At 45.2% G+C, this 21058-nt stretch overlaps 1 protein-coding gene across 3 annotated transcripts in view; it reads right to left on the bottom strand.

The window, feature by feature from the left end:
* The window catches only part of Adipor2 (adiponectin receptor 2), a 67917-nt gene that overhangs the window by 45127 nt on the left and 1732 nt on the right, over positions 1-21058 (bottom strand). The window contains exon 2 of one of the 3 annotated variants that reach the window (XM_028753477.1): positions 8954-9102. The exons of the other annotated variants lie outside the window; for them this stretch is intronic. The gene's annotated coding sequence lies outside the window, so the exon portion shown is untranslated. The remainder of the gene's footprint in view (positions 1-8953; positions 9103-21058) is intronic. 3 annotated transcript variants of the gene reach the window in all.

The following is a 21058-nucleotide window of genomic DNA, read 5'->3' as shown; positions in this document are numbered from 1 at the left end:
AAACAGCAAACGTGCCTATGAGTGCATGCAGCTTTTATTGTCATTCTTGGGCAACCCCAGGGCCCCATGTGTATTCTACCACTGAGCTTCGTGCCCAAACACACTTATTAGACAGACACAAAGGACCCAGACAACTTTATGAGGACATTTGCCAGTGGGAAGGGATGGAAAACGGGTGTGAAAACGGACGAGAAGGAAACATTTATCTGTGGTTTCCAGTTTTTTTCCTATGAAAGAGACTAAGTGAATGACAAAATGTTTTAACATTTAGTAACACTTGAAGACCTACACACAGAAGCTTCATTAACCCTTTGCAATTTATAAAATCAACTCTGTTTTGAGACAAGGGTCTCTCCCTGGCTGTCCTGGAACTCACTGTGCAGACCAGTCTGGCCTTGAAGTCACAGGGACCCTCTTGTCTCTGCCTCCCAAGGCTGGGATTAAAGAAGTATCACCACACCCGGCTAAAATCGGCATTTGAGTATCTCTGCTCCTGCTTCCTTATCCCACTTCCATCCTCTGAAGTACCTTTAAACACTTTTCTTAATAAACTACCTCTATTTTTATCACTAAAAGGAAAGGAAAAGCTTTATGCATCAGATACGTCTGTAATTCCAGAGTGAAATGGTTTAGGAAGAAATTCTGGAATTCAAAGCCAGCATGTCTACATATCAGGTTTAAGGCTTACCTGGGATACACATTGAGACCTGTCTCAAAAATCTCAAAAATTAGCCAGGCATGGTGGCAGCACACTCCTTTAACCCCAGCACTCGGGAGGCAGAGGCAGGCAGTTCTCTGAGTTTGAGGCCAGTGTACAGAGCGAGTTCCAAAATAGCCAAGACTACAAAAAGAGACCCTGTTTTTTGTTTTTTGTTTTTTGGGTTTTGGTTTTTTTTTTTTAATCTCAAAAATGGAACTAGAGAGATGGGTTACTGGGTAAAGGCATTTGCCACTAGGCCTGACAAGCTGAATCCAATCCCCGGGACTCATGGGATGGGATGGTAGGGAAAAACAGACTGGCAAGTTGACCTTTGACCTCTACACATGCTCACTGTGCATATACATATACACATACACATATATGCAGACACACAAAGACAAATGTAGTTTTTAAAAGAATCTTAAAAACAAAATGGAACAATACAGCCATAAAAAGGCTTCGCTGAGGTATATGCCTTGCATTCAATAAAACACGCCCCTGCGTAAGCCAGGGACTTCTCTCCCAAGCACTCACTGATTTTTTGTTATCACTATCCCTGCACTTGGGAAAACTGAGGCAGTTTCTACCATGAGTTCTAGGCCAGCCTGAGCTACAGAGTAAGACCCTTTCAAAATAAGGCTATCAGTGTTGTTGTTGTTGTTGTTGTTGTTGTTGTTTTCATTATTGGAAAAAGTCAATATGTGTTTTCCACTACTGCTTAATCTTCACCCACACAAAATACTAGGGGGTGGAGGTGGGATAGTGGTGAGGGAACGCTGTACTTATTGTGCTGAGTTCTCTGTGTTGCTCTTGAACGCAATTATGTGATGCGGGTTTGCCCTAAACTGCTCTTGCCTCTACCAGTCGAGTGCTGGTGTTGCAGGCATCAGCCACTGTGCCTAGCTACTGTTGGGCTAAAATGTAAAACCCATATCAAGAGGGGGCTCTACCTAGAAGTTGCTTAAAGGTAGTGTACAGCTAAAACAGAATTTGGGCACAAGTTCGATTTTGGTTTTTTAGAGGGGTTGTTGGGGGTTGCTTGTTTATTTGAGATTTCAGATTTGGATTTTTTAAAGATTTACTTATTTATATAGATGAGTACACTGTAGCTGCCTCCAGCCACAACAGAAGAGGGCATCAGATCCCATTACAGATGGTTGTAAGCCACCATGTGGTTACTGGGAATTGAACTCAGGACCTCTGGAAGAGCAGTCAGTGTCCTTAACCACTAAGCCATCTCTCCAGCCCCATGTTGGGATTTTTTGTTGTACACTGTGTCGGGCATTAGGATCTTGCCATATACTCTAGATTGGCCTCAAACTCACAAATGACAATTCTTCTGCTTCAGCTTTCAAGTGTTGGAATCCAGACGTGCATCTCTCAACTAGGCTGAAACCCACATCCATAGGATAACTGGACAAGAATTCTTTCCTCAAACTACCAAGTTCTCGTTCCTGCACCTGTGCAGTCTGGTGACAGGTCTATTTGCAGAAGTGGAAACCAAGAACTGGCAGGCTTTTGCTGAGAGAAAACAGAACTGATCTGGAACCAAGTTCAAAGACTAAATGATCTCCCATTGCAGGGCTCTGGGGCCAGGGAAGTCCTCATAGCTGGTTCTCTGATGACTTTTGCTTTTCTGTTGGCTTAGATAAGAAGCAAAAGCAAAAGCCATAATTCCTACAGAAAAAGTAAGCAGTTCAGAAGTCATCCCTTCTTGAACTCTGTTTAATAAGGTCATATATCAAGGGTGTAGGAGTGGCTTAGTGGGAATCTCCCCAAGGCCATAGGTTCTGCCACCAGCACTGCAAAATAGTAATTCCTATGGCTTGCGTGTTACTAGCCAGGTGTAGCTGTGCCAGTGTACCACAAACAGACCTCGAATAAATGAGGAACAGAAAGAAGAAACGAGGGAGAGAATGCAGCGTAAGAGAGCAGAAGAAAGGCTTGGGGTATCTCTAGCTGCTGCCCAGACATCTTGCTGCTGCTTTGGCCAGCCACTTGCAAACCTGGCCCAGGATTTGGTCCTTTTCCAAGTTAGTCTCTGAAATGGCTTAAACTTTTTGACTCCAGGGAGCTTGGTCTCAAGATTTGAGGCTGGGGATGGAACACCATGGTAGAGCACTTGCCTAGATGCATTTAGCCCTGGGTTCAAGCCCCAAGTCACACTTTTTTTTTTTTTTTTGGTTTAACATATCTATTTTTTACAGTTCCACAAACCCAGTCCTGTCAGAGACATTTGTGCAGGGACAAATGCCAAGTTTCATGGGGACCGCACCCTTCCCCACCCAATAGACACACACGGCCACACCAGGGCCTCTTATGAGTCAGAGCTTTCCCGGCTGGCAGGCACAGTGCCCATAACCTCTGCCTTCATGGGGTTGCCACACTTCCTTCCCCGCTCCTGCTCCCCACAACCTTTCCTGTCTGCACACTTGCCTGCCTATGACTGAGTAGCCCTGGCACACAGAGAGTGACCCTCAAGTTGTTATTTTGATGACAATTGCTTTTGTGGTTCTGGCTGGATGCTGCAGGCTGCCATACACAGTAGGTAGAGGACTAACATTACCCCCACTTCTATGTGCCCCAAAAGGCAGATAACTGATTATCATTGTTTTCATTGTTTGTTTGTTTGTTTAGATGCCATCCTGTTGTCTTGACTGGGCCAGCACTCACATTAGAACCCAGGCTCACCTCAAACTCATAATAATCCATCCATCTCAGCTTCTCAAGTGTTAAGATTACAGGTTTATGCTATGGTGCCTCTTAACTAACTGTGGTTTTTTTTTTAATCCCCATTTTACAAATAAAGAAAGTGAAGCACAAGCAAGTCATTTCCCCAGAATCACAGAGCTAGCAAAAGAAGAGACAAAGGTGGTACCATGCCTTTAATCCCTGCTCAAGTTTGACACACTATGATCTTGACCAAATTCATAGACTTTCCTGGATGTCTGGCAAGGGCCACTAGGTTAGAAGACAAAGATGCTCTTCTATTATTCCAGTCTCAGTACTTGGAAAAATGTCTATACAAGAAGTTTTTACCTTTATGCAAACAAGTTGGTCCAGTACACTGAGAGAAGAGTGGGCCATGGGGCTGGTGGCCAAGTCAAGAACCTTTCAAGAACTGCTGTGCTTCAGGGACAATGTATACACTAACACTGTTGCCCTTGGGAGCCAGAGGCATCAGACCCCACCCTCCATCCTGACGTGTGGGTGCTGAGAACTGGACTCAGGTCCTCTGGAAGGGCAGTATATGCTCTTAACCACTGAGCCATCTCTCCATCCCTGGGCTGTGTTTTCTTCTTTCTTCTTCCCATGTAAATAAAGACAATAGATGGTAGATTGGAATTCTTTATTAATTAGTTATTTTTGAGATAGGCTCTCCCTATGTAGCCCTAGCTGGCATGGAATTCACTGTGTAGGTCAGGTGGCCTCAAGTTTATAAGGATCCCCATGCTTCTGGCTTCTGAGTCCAGGGATTACAAGCATACACCACCACAACCAGCCCAGGTTCTCAGTCACTTATGTACAAAAGCAACATCTGGAGTGCTTATTAAGAATGTTGATTCTAGGCTGGGGAGATGGCTCAGTGGTTAAGAGCACTGACTGCTCTTCCAGAGGTCCTGAGTTCAATTCCCAGCAACCACATGGTAGCTCACAACCACTTGTAATGGGATCTGATGCACTCTTCTGGTGTGTGTCTGAAGACAGCTGCAGTATACTCATATATTAAATTTAAAAAAATAAAATATAAAAGAATGTTGATTTCACAATCTACTTCAAAACCTATACCATTCCTGAGCATATACCCAAAAGACGATATATCCTACCACAAGGGCATTTGCTCAACTATGTTCATAATAGCTTTATATAACAGAAACTGGAAACAATCTAGATATTTCTCAACTGAAGAATTGATAAAGAAATATATATAGTACACTTACACAATAGAGCCTTACTCAGTTGTTTTTAAAAAAATAATAATATCATGATGTTTGCAGACAGATTGCTAGAACTAGAAAAAAATCATCCTGAGTAAGGTAAGTCAGATACAGAAAGATAAACATGGTAGGTACTCACTCATAAGTGGATATTAGCTATAAAGTACCGGATAATCGTGCTACAAACAGACCCAGAGAGGCTAAGTAACAAGGAAGATTAAGGGGGAGTCATGAATCTCACCGGGAAGGGGAAACAGAAAAGATATTGAGGGTGAACTAGGGGTGAGTGGGGATGGGAACAGGAAAGATCAGGTTGCAGGGGGTAAGGTTGGGGGGGGGATGGAGGGAGAGAGTACTGGGGTGAAGTTGAAACCTAGTGCAATGGAAACTCCCAGGAGGAATATAGCAAAGATTCCTAGAAATGGGGGATCCAGAACTTGAACCAGGCAAGGCTTCCAGTGGAGAGATTGGGACATCAGTCTAGCCACAAAACCTTTGACCTACAATTTGTCCTGTCTGCAAGATGTGCTGGGGTAAAGGTGGCACAGAACTTGTGGGAGTGGCCAACCAATGTTCAGTGATCAAGTTGAGACCCATACCATGAGAGGGAGCCCACCCCTGACACTGCCTGGAGGACCAGGAGCAAGTGTCTGGATAGCCCAGACAGAGTTCTAGGATAGAATCAAACACAACCTGGGGGGGGGGGGGGAAGTCAATGAAATGATTCCAAATGATACTCTGCTATACTCAGAGGCTATGATATACACTGCTTCCTTACAGTGATATTTTTCAAATACATGGCTTTCCAGATAGTGTGTACCCTGAAGGTCTGGGCAGCTTCATTGATATTCTTAAAGTGAGCGTGAATATCTGAACTTCTTGTTTTATATGACTTCACAGGGTTTTCTGAGAGTAGCGAGAACCATTCTCACAGGTCAACCTCAAACTGCTGGAGCCTAGCATAATCATCATCAAGAAAGACAAAATCTAGCAACTGATGGGCTATATCTGACTCTTTTGCCTGCTTTTGGGGCCCTTTTCCTCCTACTGGATTGTCTTGTCCCATCTTCATATGAGAGGATGTGCCTGGGCCTGTCTTAACTTGATATGCCATGTTTAGTTGATATCCCCAGGAGGCCTGCCCTTTTCTGAAGGGAAATAAAGGAGGAATGGATCTGGGGGAGATGGGAAGAGGGGCCGGGAGGGGCGAGGAGAGAGGAGAGACTGTGGTTGGGATGTAATATATGAGACAAGAATAAATTAAAAAGAAAGAAAAAGAATGTTGATTCCCACTGGGTCTATAGGGGCACGCCTTTGGTCCCAACACTTTGGAGGCAAAGGGAGACAGATTTCTCTGAGTTTGAGGCCAGCCTGGTGTACAGAGTGAGTTCCAGGACAGCCAGGGCTACACAGAGAAACCTTGTCTTGAAAAACAGAAAAACAAAACAAAACAAAACAAAAAACAAATAAACAAAAAGAAATGTTGATTCCCTCTGACTGTCAGCAGTTTGAGGTTGACCTGTGAGAATGGTTCTCGCTACTCTCAGAAAACCCTGTGAAGTCATATAAAACAAGAAGTTCAGATATTCATGCTCACTTTAAGAATGTCAATGAAGCTGCCCAGACCTTCAGGGTACACACTATCTGAAAAGCCATGTATTTGAAAGATATCACTGTAAGGAAGCAGTGTATATCATTTTGGCAGGATACCGATGAAGCTGGAAACCAAATGATGAAATTTGGCACAGGATCAGTGGCTCAAAAAGAGTGCTGAATTTTTACAGTACAAGCTTCAGTATGCAGAGAGTAGTGCTGAGCTTGAGGGCTTAGACACAGATTCTCCAATCATCAAATGTCCAAGCAAACAAACCCCTCAAGAGGCATCGACACACTTACAGAGCTCATGTTCAGGTCGACCCATACCTGGGTCCTCTTGACACACTGAGATGATTCTCACTAAAAAGAGCAGTCTATTCCAAAGCCAGATTCGAAAGCTGTAGAAGAAAAAGACATCCCAGAAGAAACTGAAGAAACTAAAATTCAGAGCACAAGGGTAAATTCAGCATAAAGCAAATGCAAATAAAAGTTTTGAAAATGCCAATTTAAGAACCAGACACCGTGATGCCCTCAGAGGCAGAGGCAGGCAGAACTCTGTGAAGTGGAGGTCATTCTAGTCTACACAGCAAGTTCTGGGCCAGCCCAGGGCTACATAGTGAGATTTTGATTCAAAAATAAAGTGGTTTCCATTGGGCTGGTTAGCGCAGTTAACTCAGGATGTAGGGGCAGAAGGATTGTTGAACTACCTAAAAAGACTGTGCTCTATTTTCTTTCTGTCGCTTTGATAAAACATTCCAACCAAAAGCAACTTAGGGGAGGAAATAAAAGCAACAAGGATTTATTTGGCTTCCACTTCCAGGAAATTCAGAGGAGAAACTCAAACAAGAACTTGAAGCAAAAACCATGGAAGCATGCTGCTTGCTGGCTGCTGCACACTGGTGCTTTCTCTTTTGTTCTCGAGGCAGGGGCCTGGGTTTCTCTGTGTAGCCCTGGCTGTCCTAGAACTCACTCTAGGCTGGCCTCATACTTGGAGAGCTACCTGACTCTGTTTCCCAAGTGCTGAGATTAAATTGTCCTTTCAGAAGACTCTGGATTGAATCAAGTTGAAATTAATCAACAGAACTAGAACAGACCTTGTCACAAAACAAAACAAAACAAAACAAAACAAAACAAAACAAAACAAAACAAACATCCCCAGCCCTGGGATTGGGAATCTGAAGCCAGCCAGAGCTCCATAACCAAATTCTGTCTCAAATAAAATAAGATCCAACCAAGTCAAATAAAATGTCTCTCAGATTATTTTAGTGTTTGGTGAAATAAATGAAAGAAAAAAAAACTGTTTTTAGGAATTCAGTCAAAAGTTTCAAAATTGGGCCAGGAAAATGGCTCGGTGGGTGAAAGCACTAGCCACACAAACACACAGACCAAAGTCTATTCCCTGAAAACCGTGTAAAAGAAGAAAAAGGCCTAGCAGGGCAGTGCTGGTGCACCCCGTTAATCAAGCACTCAGGAGGCAGATAGATCGCTGAGTTCAAGACCAGCCTTGTCTACAGAGAAAGTTCCAGGATGGCTAAGGCTACACAGAAAAGCTGTGTCTCAAAAAAAAAAAAAAAAAAAAAAAACAGAAAAAGAAGAGGAGGAAGAGGAAGAAAAAAAGAAGAGAAGGAGGAAGAAGAAGAGGAAGTAGCAGCAGCAGCTGGTACTGTGCTCACCTAGTGTGTGCAAGCCTCTGAGTTCAATTCCCACCACAAAAAGAAAGCAAACCAACAAGAAAGCAAAAGAAATGAAATCCCAACTTGAGAAAGGAGGCCTAACACACAGGCTACCTATGAGAACAACCTTAGACCATATACAATAATGTGAAAACCACACAGACCAGACCATGAGGGTTGCTATGTCAACACAGAACTAGACAAGAACTGGTGATTACACTCTTAACACACTTAGGGGCTCTAGAGAGATGGCTCAGCAGTTAAGAACAGATGTGCTCATGCAAAGAACCAGAATTTGGTTTCCAAGACCCAAGTCAGTCAGCCCACGGCCACAGGAACTCCAATGCCAGGTGAGGCAGTCCCTTCTGACCTTTGCAGGAACTGCAGTCACATACACAAATCCACACAGAGACACATAATTAAAAATAATAAAATCATCTTCTTTAACAAAAAAAGAAAGAAACTTGGATTAAACATCCAGACCAATAATTTTTGAAAATCTTGCTCACAATGAAAGCAAAAAAAGTTTACATTTACCTTGACTGAAGTTAAGAGCAACTATTTACACTTTTAAAGGGAGTGATCTGCTTTGCACTGGTTTCCCTGGTTTATTAATTTATTTAGATTTTAAAAAACAAGTTTAGTTGTGTGTGTGATGTCAGTGTGGGATGCTTGCACACGAGTGCAGGTGCTCTCAGAATCCAGAGTCATTGGAACCTCTGGAAGCTGGAGTTAGGAACCAGCTCAGATCCTCTGCAAGAGCACTTCATGCTAACTGCTGAGCCTGAGCCGTCTCTACAGCCCTGCTTTCTTATTACTTTCTAAACTTCCCTGATATGCTTTCAAGTCCAATGCATTGGTCAGGGGTCCCTAAGGGAACAGAGATAGAAAGGAGATATATATATATTTATAAGTAACCATTTATATATATTTATAAATAACCATTTATATATATTTATAAATAACCATTTATATATTTATATAGACACATATTTTTATATATCCATTTATATTACATATGTCCATTATATACAGGATTGGCTTACAGGATAATGTTCCAGCAGTCCAGCAATGGCTGTCTCACACTAGAAAGACCAAGAATGCAGTAGTTGTTCTGTCTATGAGGCTGGCTGGCTCAGCAGTCCAATCTGGTGCTGGAGGACTGGAGGATTCGTGGAGAGCTGTGATCTTCAGTCTGTATTGGAATCCCAAAGAAGTCAGCTCTAATGTCCGTGAAGGAAGGCGGGAGCAGCAGGACAGATGGACTTGCCAGCAAGAGCAAGGGCAGCAGGCAAAGAGCAGGGTTCCCTTCTTCCATGACATTTTATCTGGGCTGCCACCAGAAGGTGCCACCTTCTAGAGGGTTTGTCTGCCTGCTTCCAATAATGTGATCAGGAAAAACTCCCTCACAGGATTGCCCAGAAGCTTGGGTTTCAGTTGATTCCAGATGTAGTCAGGTTGACAACCAAGATTAGCCATCACATCCAGGTTCAGATCAAAGGCAGCTGCTGACTCTACAGGGTAATTAGCTGGCACTTTATAGGTAGCATGTGACTCAGTCAGGGGCGTCAGCAAACCTCTAGGCATTTGCAATGGTGCTTCACTAGAGAACAGCTCTGCTCTGGACGGTGTGTCAGACACCTGTCTGCGCATCATCTCTCACCCCCAGCTTCATCTGTGATTAAACGTTGGGCATTTCAACAGCTCTGAGACCCTCATTCCTTACCACTGTTACATGCTAAGGTACCTTTGTGAATGACTGCAGTAAGTCCCCAGTAGGTCTGCCTGCCACCAGTCTCCCCATCATTCAAATGTGCTCTATATACTACTGTCAATACAAACTTTTTTTTTAAAATCTATTTACTTACTCTGTGCATATGAATATTTTGTTTGCATGCATGTATGTGCATCATGTGTGCCTGTTGGGTCTCCTGTAACTAAGGGTTACAGATGCTTGTAACTATTATGTGAATGCTGGGAATGTCATATTAGGGACAGATTGTGGAGGGCCTTGGAGTTCAGCTTAAGGGAATTTAGACTTTGAGAGCTCCCAAAGAATTTGGTGTTTTTTTTTAACTTAACATAGGTTAAAAATTAGTAGGGATGGCTCAGTGGTCAAGAAAACTTGTTGCTCTTGCAAGGGACCGGTTCTTAATATGTCATTCCAAGAATTTATTTTGATTTCAGCATGTACCAAGTGTTATCTTTCAGCCAAACCAACTATTTACCACTTTTGATGAAAGGAAAAAATGGAGCATTTTATATTCTGTACGGTAAAAGCACATTCATGCTTTTTGCAGGAAATATTCCAAACGCATACATTGGTAGTAACCCAACATGGACCCTCTGCTAATGGTTTGTTTGTTTGTTCCAGGTTAACTTTCAAACGAGGTGTCATCTAGAGGAATGCAAACGGAGGCTCAGGAGGAATGCAAAACGGGGTGGCTTTAGTGTGCTGAACCTTCTGCAACCAAACAGATGGTTAGGAGAGAAGAGTGGAATCTCAGTGGCAAGGCCAACTGCCTGGCCAGAGAGAGGAGGCTGACCTTTGGACAGATTTATTGCCCTCGTTCTGATTCCATGTAAAATACGATACCGGGTGATGGTTTGGGGGAAGGCAGACTTCACTCCCAGATTGCCAGCTCTCTGAATAAAGTACAGTTTAAAGTTTCCATTCCTGGTTTTTACTTATTGTCAACGAGCAACACAGACTGAATTCTGATTTAATTCCCAGGACATTTCTCCTTATTCATTCTCTATTGTTTATCCCTCGGAAACCCTGCCCGGTGGCCTGGTGGCCTGGTGGCCCGCACTTGTAATTCCAGAGACTGAGGCAAGAGGATCGCCAGGAGCCTGAGGCCACCCTAGGCTTCGTAATGGGGTCCAGGCTAGCCTACCCTGAGAAAAAGGGAGAGGGAGAAGGAAAAGGAGGAGGGAGAAAATGATGAATGAATTGGAGGGCACTGATCAGAAAGTGGGCTATATGGATCCTGAGACTAGTGATGTTCTATTTCTTGCCTGAGCACATTTTATGGTGGTTCTTTAAATTGAGGGTGCTTGCTCTATGTCAGGCACAAGCTGGTGCTGATGCAATAACATAACCATGTCAGAGAAGGCACAGGGCCTTGTAAAGGACAGCTATTTCAATGAGTGTTTCAGTATAAATTAAAAATCTACAGACTAGCGATATAGTTCAGTCGGGAGAGTGTTTACTCAGTATAGACAAAGCCCGGAGTTCCATTTCCAGCACCACATAAAGCAAGCAGAATACCCCACACCTGTAATCCTAGCATTCAAGAGGTAGAAGCAGGAGGGTCAGAAATTCAGGATCATCCTTGGCTTCCTAGTGAGTTCAGGACATTAAAGATTTGGGCTGACAACACGGCTTAGCAAGTAGGAACACTTGCTGCACAAGCACAAGGATCTGAGTTCAAATCCCCAGCACCCATGAAAGAAAACCTACAGCGTTTCCTGAACACCTGTAACACCAATGCTGTGGAGGGGAAACAGGAGGATGGGTGAAGCTTTGCTGCAGGTTCAGTGAAAGCCCTTCTCAAGGAGTTAAGATGGAAAGTGATGGAGAAGGATGCCTGACCTCCGCTGGTGTCCGCGCAGGCGCAGGCACTGGCGCACCTGCACGTGAGCCTTTGCTGGTGTAAATTAACAAACTGATACTAAAAGTCCAATGAGAAAGGATTGGAACTGACCAAAACAGTCGTGAGAAAGTAGGACAGGCAAAGGGCTCACATTTCCCAGTGCTAAAGCTACAAAGAAACTCGATCCCCCAGCACGACACAAACAGCTTGGTGGCCCACATGCCTGCGATCCCAGCACGGGTGGGGGTGGGGGGGACACGGGACAAAGGGATCCCAGCTCAAGGTCATCTTTGACTTTATAGGGAGCTTGAGAACAGTCTGGGCTACATAAGACCCTACCTCAAAAAGCAAGAAAAGTTAAACCCAGCACTCAGGAGGTGGAGACCGGAGGACCTCTGTGAGCTCCGGGGTGGGGGTGGGGGGGGGAGGGGGGGAGAGGAAGCTGGAGAGATGCTCAGAACTGTAACTCGAGGCTTCTGTAGACACCGACATGCATGTGGTGCACATCCATCCACACAGGCAAAACATTCATGCACAGAAAATTAAAATAATCCTTTAAAAACAAACTGAGCAGAAGGGAGGCCAGGCTGGGTTCCAGGGTGAGACTCGGTCTCCATATGCAAAACACCAACCAAGAGCATGGTCGAATCTAAGGTAAACCTATACTGTCCCAACGTTAAGGCTAATGAATTACACACGGGGTAAATAGAATGAGCACGTCCCTCCAAAGTCACAGCCTCAGAGCAAAGGCCACCAGGATGACCTGACCTTTCAGACTCGGTGAGACTGGCTTCAGAAATGTTACTAGGAACACAACACTGGCTCCATACTGAAAACAGGGTTCATTATTATATGTTAATATTATGTATTTATTATAGATTATAAAATATACATTAACAAATTTTTTTTTAAAATCCTGATGCAATGGAAGTAAGAACTTAATATTTAATAAGCCTTTTCAAATGGGTGAGGGAGTAGGCCTAGGCTGGGGCTATTGAGGAGAAATGCTGCCTTCTGAGAGTCTAACAAACAGGACATTTTTCTTTGAGTTTATAGTCTTTGAGGTTTTAATCCATGATTGGCTGAGCCACTGTTTGGGCCCCTGGTGAGGAGCTGGACGGTGATAATGGCAAACAACTGGTAGAACAAACTACTTAGCTTAAGGCCGGGGAGCATTAGAAAATGAGGCAGGGCCTGGAGAGCAAGGCATAGCGTTTATAAACCCAGCGCTAGGGGAAAGGAAGGAAGAAAGAAAGCAAGTTCCAGGGTAGCCGAGGCTTCAGGTGTTGGCCATCCCTCAAGGCCACGCCCAACAACTACCTAGCAACAGCTTGTGTAGTTGTCTGCCAGATGCAAGCCAACCTGTTTGTACAAGAACTGCTCTGCTACCCCAGATCTCTCTCTCGTTCTCTCTCTCTTTTCCCTCCTCTCCCTCCTCTCTCTCCTATCTACCTATCCATCCACCCATCCACCCATCTCTCTGTCTCTCCGTCTCCTATTCTCCCTCTCTCTTCCCCATGTGTTCCTGGTCAGCCGCTTCTCTTCCTCTCTCCTCTTTCTTTGTCCCTCTGTCCCTCTCCTTTTCCTGCCTCTACCCCTTTTCCAGGCTCCCTTCCCTTCCCCCAATAAAACTTCCTTTTATACTAGGCCAGTTGGTGGTGATTCCTCAGGGGAGCGACTCAACATGGGCCTACCACTGCCATTTTAAAAAACACATCAACAGGGACCCTGACCCCAAGATCTCTGAATCATTTGAGTAAATTACTCAAACTTGAAAAGATGGGGGTGGGGGGCGTAATGGCTGAGCATTGTAGTACATGCCTTTAATCTCAGTACTCAGAAGACAGGAAGGAGGGTTTCTGTGAGTTTAAGGCCAACAGTAAATTCCAGGCCAGCCAGAGATAGGCAGATAGACCCTGTCTCAAAAAAGACGGAGGGGCAATAAAAATGCTTCAAGAACTCAATGAAGAGAAAGGCTGGGGTCCCACAACATCCTCTTTGAGTACACTGCCAGTGACCTGAGAGTCCCACAAGTCCCCACCTCCTAAAGGTCCCAATATTCCCAATAGAACCACTCTCTGGGGCAAAGTCTCAACTAAATACAGGCCTCTGGGAGGACATTCAACATTCAATATTCAACTGTGTACAGTGAAAACAGAAATGGCCTCTGTTATAATCAAACCCACGGAAGAGGAAGGGTTGACATAGCTCTTCCATGGTGAAGACTTCCTGTCCCAAAGTAAGGAGTCCAGGGAACCTGAAAAGCCCAGTTCTACCCTCTGCCCCTCCCCACCCCTACCTCAGAACTCACCGTGTAGTTGAGTCCTGCTGCTTCTGCCTCCCAAGTGCTGGGATGTTATGTGTTACCATACCTCGTCATTTATCTGATATTGGGTGCTGAACCCAAGGCTAGGCAAACACTCCACAAGAAGCTACACCCCACCCTCTTTTTTCAGGTCTCTTTGGGGGGGTGGCTCTCAAACTATAGGCTACATTGGCATGAAGCTCATGGCAAAATTCCTACCTCAGTGAGTGTTGGGTTTGGGGATTTTAATTCCCTGCCTCACTGGTTAGGTAGAGTCTATTCTAAAACTGCCATACTCTCAGAACAGACTACACAGTTCCACCAGGACAGACAGACAGCTTGCTTTCTTCAGACCTGTAATCTTGACTACCCATAAAGGGGGTGAGGGGACGTGCCCACACATGTGTGTGTGCACACGAGGGCCCACACATGCTCACACACTCGAGCCATTGTCCTAACCCCTGCCATGCTTTCAGGAAGAAAGAAATCCACTGTCACCACTGGCTGAGTTTTGGTAACCAGGAAGAGCTTGTGATTCTTGCTACAAGGAACAAGTCACAGTGAAGATCTGTGGTTTGTGGAAGGCTGTATCTCAGCAACTGCTTGTGACACATAACCCATAACAGTTTATCTAAAGGGAATAAGAAAATAAAATATGCTAATGCAGATCCTAGTGGTAGCCTATTGTTAAAGTAGCCTGCCTCTCCTCATTCCTCTTCTCAAAGTCAGACCCCGGCTTGCCAGTCAGCTAAAATACAAGTGAAGTAAAAGGTGTCCTTAGACAAGAACCAAAACAGACTGGATGTTTAAAGCTGAACTTCTGCTTGTTTGTTTGTTTGTTTGTTTTATTTTATGTATATGAGTGTTTGACTCGATGCATGTTTCTATACTATGTGTACGTATGCAGTGCCTGAGGAGGCCAATAGAGGGTGCTGGATCCTTTGAAACTGGAATTAAAGATGATGGCCACCATTTAGGTGCTGGCAACCAAAACTAGGTCTTCTGGAAAAATAGCCAGAGCTCTTAACTACTGAGCTGTCTCTATAGCCTTAGCTGACTCCTTTTTGAGACAGGGTATCACTTATGTAGCCCTGGCTGGCCAGGAATTCACTTTGTAGTCCAGCCTGGCCTTCACTTTATAGAGATCCACGTATCTCTGACTCCAGAGTGTTGGGATTACAAATGTGAGATACCACACCTAGCTAAGCAAGGCTCTTTTGTTTCCTTTCCTTTGCTTTGCCCGCTCTTTCTTTCTCTTTCTTTCTTTCTTTCTTTCTTTCTTTCTTTCTTTCTTTCTTTCTTTCTTTCTTTCTTTCCCTGTTTTTGTTTTTTTCAAGACAGAGTTTCCCTAGCTGTCCTAGAACTCACTCTGTAGACCAGGCTGGCCTTAAACTCAGAAATCAACTTGCCTCTGCCTCTGAGATTAAAGGCCTGAGCCACCACTGCCCAGCATTTCATCAATGTTTTCCTGAGCTAGAACTTTAACGGAGAGCCTCGTACATGGTAAGTAAGCATACTGTCCCCTATCACCTATCACTGGGGTGATAGTTCAGTTAGCAATGGGGTGACAGTTCAATGTTCCCCTTATCTGAGTCCCACAGGTGCCTCCAAGTCATTTAGCATTAATCGAGTTCATGCTGAGTCCAGAGGCTTTCAATCTCTGGAGCTTATTGGTAGAGATTGAGTAGAGTGACTTAGCCATGTGACACATTGGCTCACATCCAGACTGTTTCAAAAGGGAGACTAAATTAAAAGAGGCTGATTTGATCTGGGCCAGTGAGGATTGGGTCATGACTCCAGAGAATTACGAAACCTGTGTTGGCTGGAGAACAATATGTCTTCCAGATATCAGTTTCCCTCTGTCCCAGTTTGTCCAAGGTCCAAAGGCTAAGCCTTTTCCTGGCACATAGGTCTCCAGACAGGTTCCCTTGCACAAGGTCAAAAAGCAATGAAACTCCAGCCTCCCATGCTTTAACTCTGGGTTGGAAGATGTGGGTGAAGGTTTCTCATGGGATTTTTCAAGTATTTGGAATTGGTTAGTTGGCTGGTTAGCTGGCTTGAGATGGGGTCTTGCTATGTAGTCCAGGCTGGCCTTGAGGTCTCTATCCTCCTGTTTCAGCCTCCAGAGTATTAGGATTGCAGTCACCCACCCTAGCTGGCCTAGGCTAGTTTTTCCATACTGTGATTGAGTTCCTTTCTCCTTAGCCTCCAGATGGCAAATGCAATACTCTGTCCCTTTATTGATAGCCTCTAGATTCCTTTAAGATTATTTGCTGTCACAGTTTTTGTCAACTTGACACAAACCTACACAGAGGGACATGGGAACCCCATTGAGGAATTATTTCCATTGGCTAGGGCATGTCTGTGGTCATTTTCTTAATTGTCAGTTGATGTGGATGAGCTGAGCCCACTGTGGGCAGTGCCATCCCCTAGGCAAGTGGGCCTGGCTCATATATGAGAAGTAGCTGAGCAAGCCAGTAAGCAGCATTCCTCCATGGTCTCTACTACAGATTCTGCTCCTGGTTCCTACCTTGAGTTTCTGCCTTGGCTTCACCTGCTTCAGCAATGATTAAAGGCATAAACTCCCCAGGCCCAGTGTTAAGAGCACCTTTGAGAGTGGGTTCTCCCCTTCAAACCGAGGTCGTAAGCCTCGGAAGCAAGCACCTTTACCCATGAGCCATTTTGCCAGCCCCCTGTTGGTTTGTTGTTGTTATGTCTTTGAGACAGAATCTTGCTTTTTGGTAAACACTAGCCTTGAACTTTCAGAACTCCCCCTGCCTTGCCTCCCAAATGGGGGGAACACAGGCATGAAGCCGTACCTAGTTTCTTAGAAAACTCCCAGCTAGGGCCAAGGTTCTCACTGTCATGGAAGGCAAATGGAGAAAATAAGAACGGGCTTCAGAAAGTTGCTTAGAGAGAGGTGTCCACAAGTGTGGATCTTGGTTTGCCTCCCTCCCTCCTCCCTTTTTTAACTCTGTAAACACTGAGTACTCAGCTTACTCCAGCACTCTGCCTAGCCGTGGCAGTTCCGAGCTGACCCCTCAGATGAGCTTGGGAGCTGTGCTGTAGCAAGCTGCAGTCTTGTAGGTCTGCCTGTGAGCTTAGTGCATGTTGCTGACCCAGGAGCATTTTGAGTTCAAGGCCTTCTGAGTACAAAGCCAGTTCCAGATCAGCCTGCGGGCCTACACAGTGATAGCTGCTCTCAAAAACAGCACTCCAGGAGCCCAGGGAGAGAGACGGCTTGTCAGTGAAATGTTTACAAGTAGGAAACACAAAGATCTGAATTCTGTCCCAGTGCCCGTACAAAGTCAGGTATGGCTCTATACACGGGATTATATAGATGCCTGGAACCCAAGCACTAAGGCAGGAGGATCCCTGGGGCATGCTGACCAGCCAGTCTGGCTCAATTGTGATTTCTACATTCAGTGAGAGACTCTGTCCCACAAAACACAGAAGAGAGTGATTAAGAAAAACACCTGACAGCAGACTCTACCCTCCACACGTTCATACACATACATGTGCATGGATACTCACAAACACACACACATACATGTACACATATATACCTCACACAAACCACACACACATATACACACATCTATGTATATATACAACACACATACACACACACACACACACACACACACACACACAACCAATCTAGTCTCTTTAGAACTCTGTAGCCCAAACCGATCTTGAACTTAACAGCAATCCTTCTGCGTAGGCCTTCCGAGTGCTAAGATTAGCATAAATTTTGTGTTTGTTTTTTGGTCAAGCAAAAGAGGACAGTAAAGGCCATCCTGCCCAGATAATCATCAATTAGTTTCTCAGTTTCTCCCGAGTCTCCTGAGTCTGTACCCATTTTTAATGTTTTCTTTTGCTTTTAAGAAAGTTCTGTGGCCCTGGCTGGCCTGGCACTCACTATGTCACCCAGTCTGGCCTCAAACTCAAAGTGATCCATCTGTTTCTGCTTCCCAAGAGTTACAGACATGTGTCTTTCTGTACCATTTTCCCAGGCAAGGGACCAGGTGAGCGGTGCTCCTGCTCCATGGACGACTGTATCAGGAGGTGACCAGGTCCTTTCCACAGGGCCAGGCTGCTCCTCTTGACACTGTTTCCTGCTTTTTCCATCACAGACAGGTGTGCTGTGTATAGGACAGAGGGAGCACCACTACGTGGCAGATTGCAGACCAGGCTTTTGTGAGGATGCCCATATGGAAGGCTCTCAGAAGGAGAGGGATATGCTTGGAGGGAAAGACATGACAAAACATTGTATTTTTCTGAATCAGTACCAAGTGGAGTATGTACACAGGCTCGAAGGAGCCAAGGAGGGGAAAGGAAACTTAGCCCAGAGCATGTGCAGGCACCACCCAGCTTGGGAACCTTAAACTTATCAGGAGTGAATGAGCGAGCAAGAGCGAGAGTGAGAGAGAGAGAGAGAGAGAGAGAGACAGAGAGACAGAGAGACAGAGAGACAGAGAGACAGAGACTGTGTGTCTGTGTGTGTGAGAGAGATTCTCTCAGCCCACTGCACTGTGGTAGAGAGATGGAGAGACCAAGTCAGAGGTTGGCCAAAGGGAGTGTCTTAGTTAGGATTTTATTGCTATAAAGAGACACCATGACTATAGCAACACTATCTATCTATCTATCTATCTATCTATCTATCTATCTATCTACCTATCTTTGTGGTGTTTTGCCATGGGTGATGGGATTTGAACCCAGGTCCTCTGGAAGAGCAGCCAGTGCTCTTAACCACTGAGCCATCTCTCCAGTTCTCCACTCCCCCACAGCAACACTTATAAAGGAAAATATTTCATTGGGGTTGGCTTACAGTTTCAGAGGTTTAGTCCTTTATTATCATTGGTAGGAAGCATGGCAGCCTCCAGACAGACATGGTGCTAGAGGAACTGAGAGTTTTGACTACAGGCATCAGAAGGAGACTGGACTCCACACTGGAGGTAGCTTAAGCATATGAAACCTCAAAGCCCACCTCTACAATGACACACTTCCTCCAACAAGGCCACACCCACTCCAACAAGGCCACACCTACTAGTAGTGTCACTTCCCTTGGGCCAAGCATTCAAACACACTAGTCTCTGGGGTCCAAACCTATACAAACCACCACAGGAGGGAAGGAAGGTACCAAGCCCTATGTAAGTCAAATGATATGCATAGACTCCCAAGATCCTACCACTGCCCTATGGGGGTACAAGGGCTCTTAGGGCAGTTTATCATAGTGGTGGAAAGGAAATGTCTTGTGTTTCCAGAAACTCCCTATGGCAAGGGCCACCTAAGAAAGCCACAGACCACAAACTAATGACTTTTTCTCTAACCAGGCAATCAAAGTCAACATGTACTTTGTAGATGCTGGTGATATAGGGGAGATTGGGGGTCCCCTTGGGGGAGTTCTTAGTCTCATTAACCAATGGATTCAAATGGAAGCAGCTCATTTTTATTAGCATCTAAAGGAAAAACAGCAGGGCACCCTAACTACAAACTTCAGCTACTGCCCAGCAGAGGAGAAGAAGGGGAAAGGCCATGCCAAGGAAGCTGGATTGGAGGTCAGCTATGTGCCCAATAAGAAGCCACAAGGCAGGGAGGAAAACTCTGGAGAAAGAGCAAGGAAGTCTAAAATGCTGGGGGGATTAAGTGGGGTGAGGTATGGGGGACATGCTCAGAAAAGAGAAGAAAAACAAACATTTCACATTTCTGAATAACTCACAATGCTCTGCGTCTGTGGCCCTTCAGCTTCTGAACTAGGGGTGGGGATTCTGGGAAGGAAAAGTACAGTATCTCATTAAAGAACTAATTATTCTGCTCATCTCTTTAGCATGGCTCCTGGGTTCATCCCTTAGCCAAAGTGATTGAACCAGCCCAACTAGAATGCTGGTCCCCACCCAGGCCACAGGACAGAATCTCGAGGTGTTTTTCCTAACCTGATAGGGTGAGGTTCCATAGCCAGGTTTCTAGCCTGATACGGCCAGCTGTGGCTAGGCTGAGAGAGGAAAGAGAGGGTAAGGGTGGTGAGGAGCCTGAATGCTGGTTTGGGGCTGTGAAGACATGTTAGCAGGGGAGTTTTCTCGTAATAAACAAATGATGGAACTGGCTGTGGTGTTGCACACCTGGTAACTACTGAGACAGAGCCGTGGAAGTCACGAGCTTCCAGCCTGGGCTATTAGTGTGACCCTGTCTGAAAACTGTCTTTGTACCAGAGGATTAAATGAGATAACTGAGCACCCCTGTTGGCTTACAGACAATTCCATTAGGCTCCTCCCAATAGCGAACTAGCAACAGTTTTTGTCATCACCAGCAGCCATTGCCTGCCAGGTTCGAGCCCGGTACTGCAGCATATAAGAGGATGTGTTCTTAAATACCCCTATATATACCCCACCCTCTCTACCCACCATCCTGTTCCTACATATTCCAGGCCAGCTTCTCTCTCTTTCTGTCCTTCTCTACCCCTGCTTTCTCTGCCCTCATAATTCTATCTACCTCTACCTCTTCTCCAGGTTCCTGCTCCCTTCCCTTTCCCCACAATAAACCTCCTTTATATTAGATCTGGCACATAGCGTGATTTCTCAGGGGGACACACCTTGTCATGGGTCCACCAGGTACCCTGACTCCTGCCACTGCCACATTATATTCTGTAACAACCTCCCACCCCTTTGTCAGTGTGATACAAGCTACAATGATTTGGGAAGAGAGAACCTCAATTGAGAAAGTGAGCCTGCCAGATTAGCCTACAGGCAAGCTAGTGGGGCAGCTTTTAAACTAATGGTTGATTGTTCGTGACTTGCTCACCCTGCTTTCTCTTACGACTCAGGACCACCTGCCCAGGGACGGCACACAGTGGGTATTAGGCCTGTGTAGGCCTAATGGGATGATCGGAGTGGAGGAGCGAGCCAGTAAGCAGCAATCCTTTACCGTTTTCAGCGTCAGTCCTGCCTCCAGGTTCCTGCCCTGACTTCCTTCAGTGATGGACTCTGATGTGGAAGTGTAAGCTGAAGTGTTTCCTTTCCTGCTAAAGTTGCTTTTGGTCATGTGTTTTATCACTAATAGAAACCCCAGTTGACAGCTCAGCATAGTGGCAGCACCTATTTGAAGTCTCAGCAGCTCCAGAAGGTGAGGTGAGGCAGGAGAATCTCTAACCCTTGATCCCAGGAGTTGGAGGTTGATTTGTGCAACAAAGAGAGATCCATTATTACAAGTAGTCAGGGTCTCTCCCTCTCCCTCTCCCTCTCCCTCTCCCT

This window comes from Grammomys surdaster, unplaced genomic scaffold (genome assembly GCF_004785775.1).
Source record: "Grammomys surdaster isolate TR1022 unplaced genomic scaffold, NIH_TR_1.0 125950, whole genome shotgun sequence".
NCBI classification, from domain to species: Eukaryota; Metazoa; Chordata; class Mammalia; order Rodentia; family Muridae; genus Grammomys; species Grammomys surdaster.
This window is presented reverse-complemented; position numbering and strand designations above follow the sequence as displayed.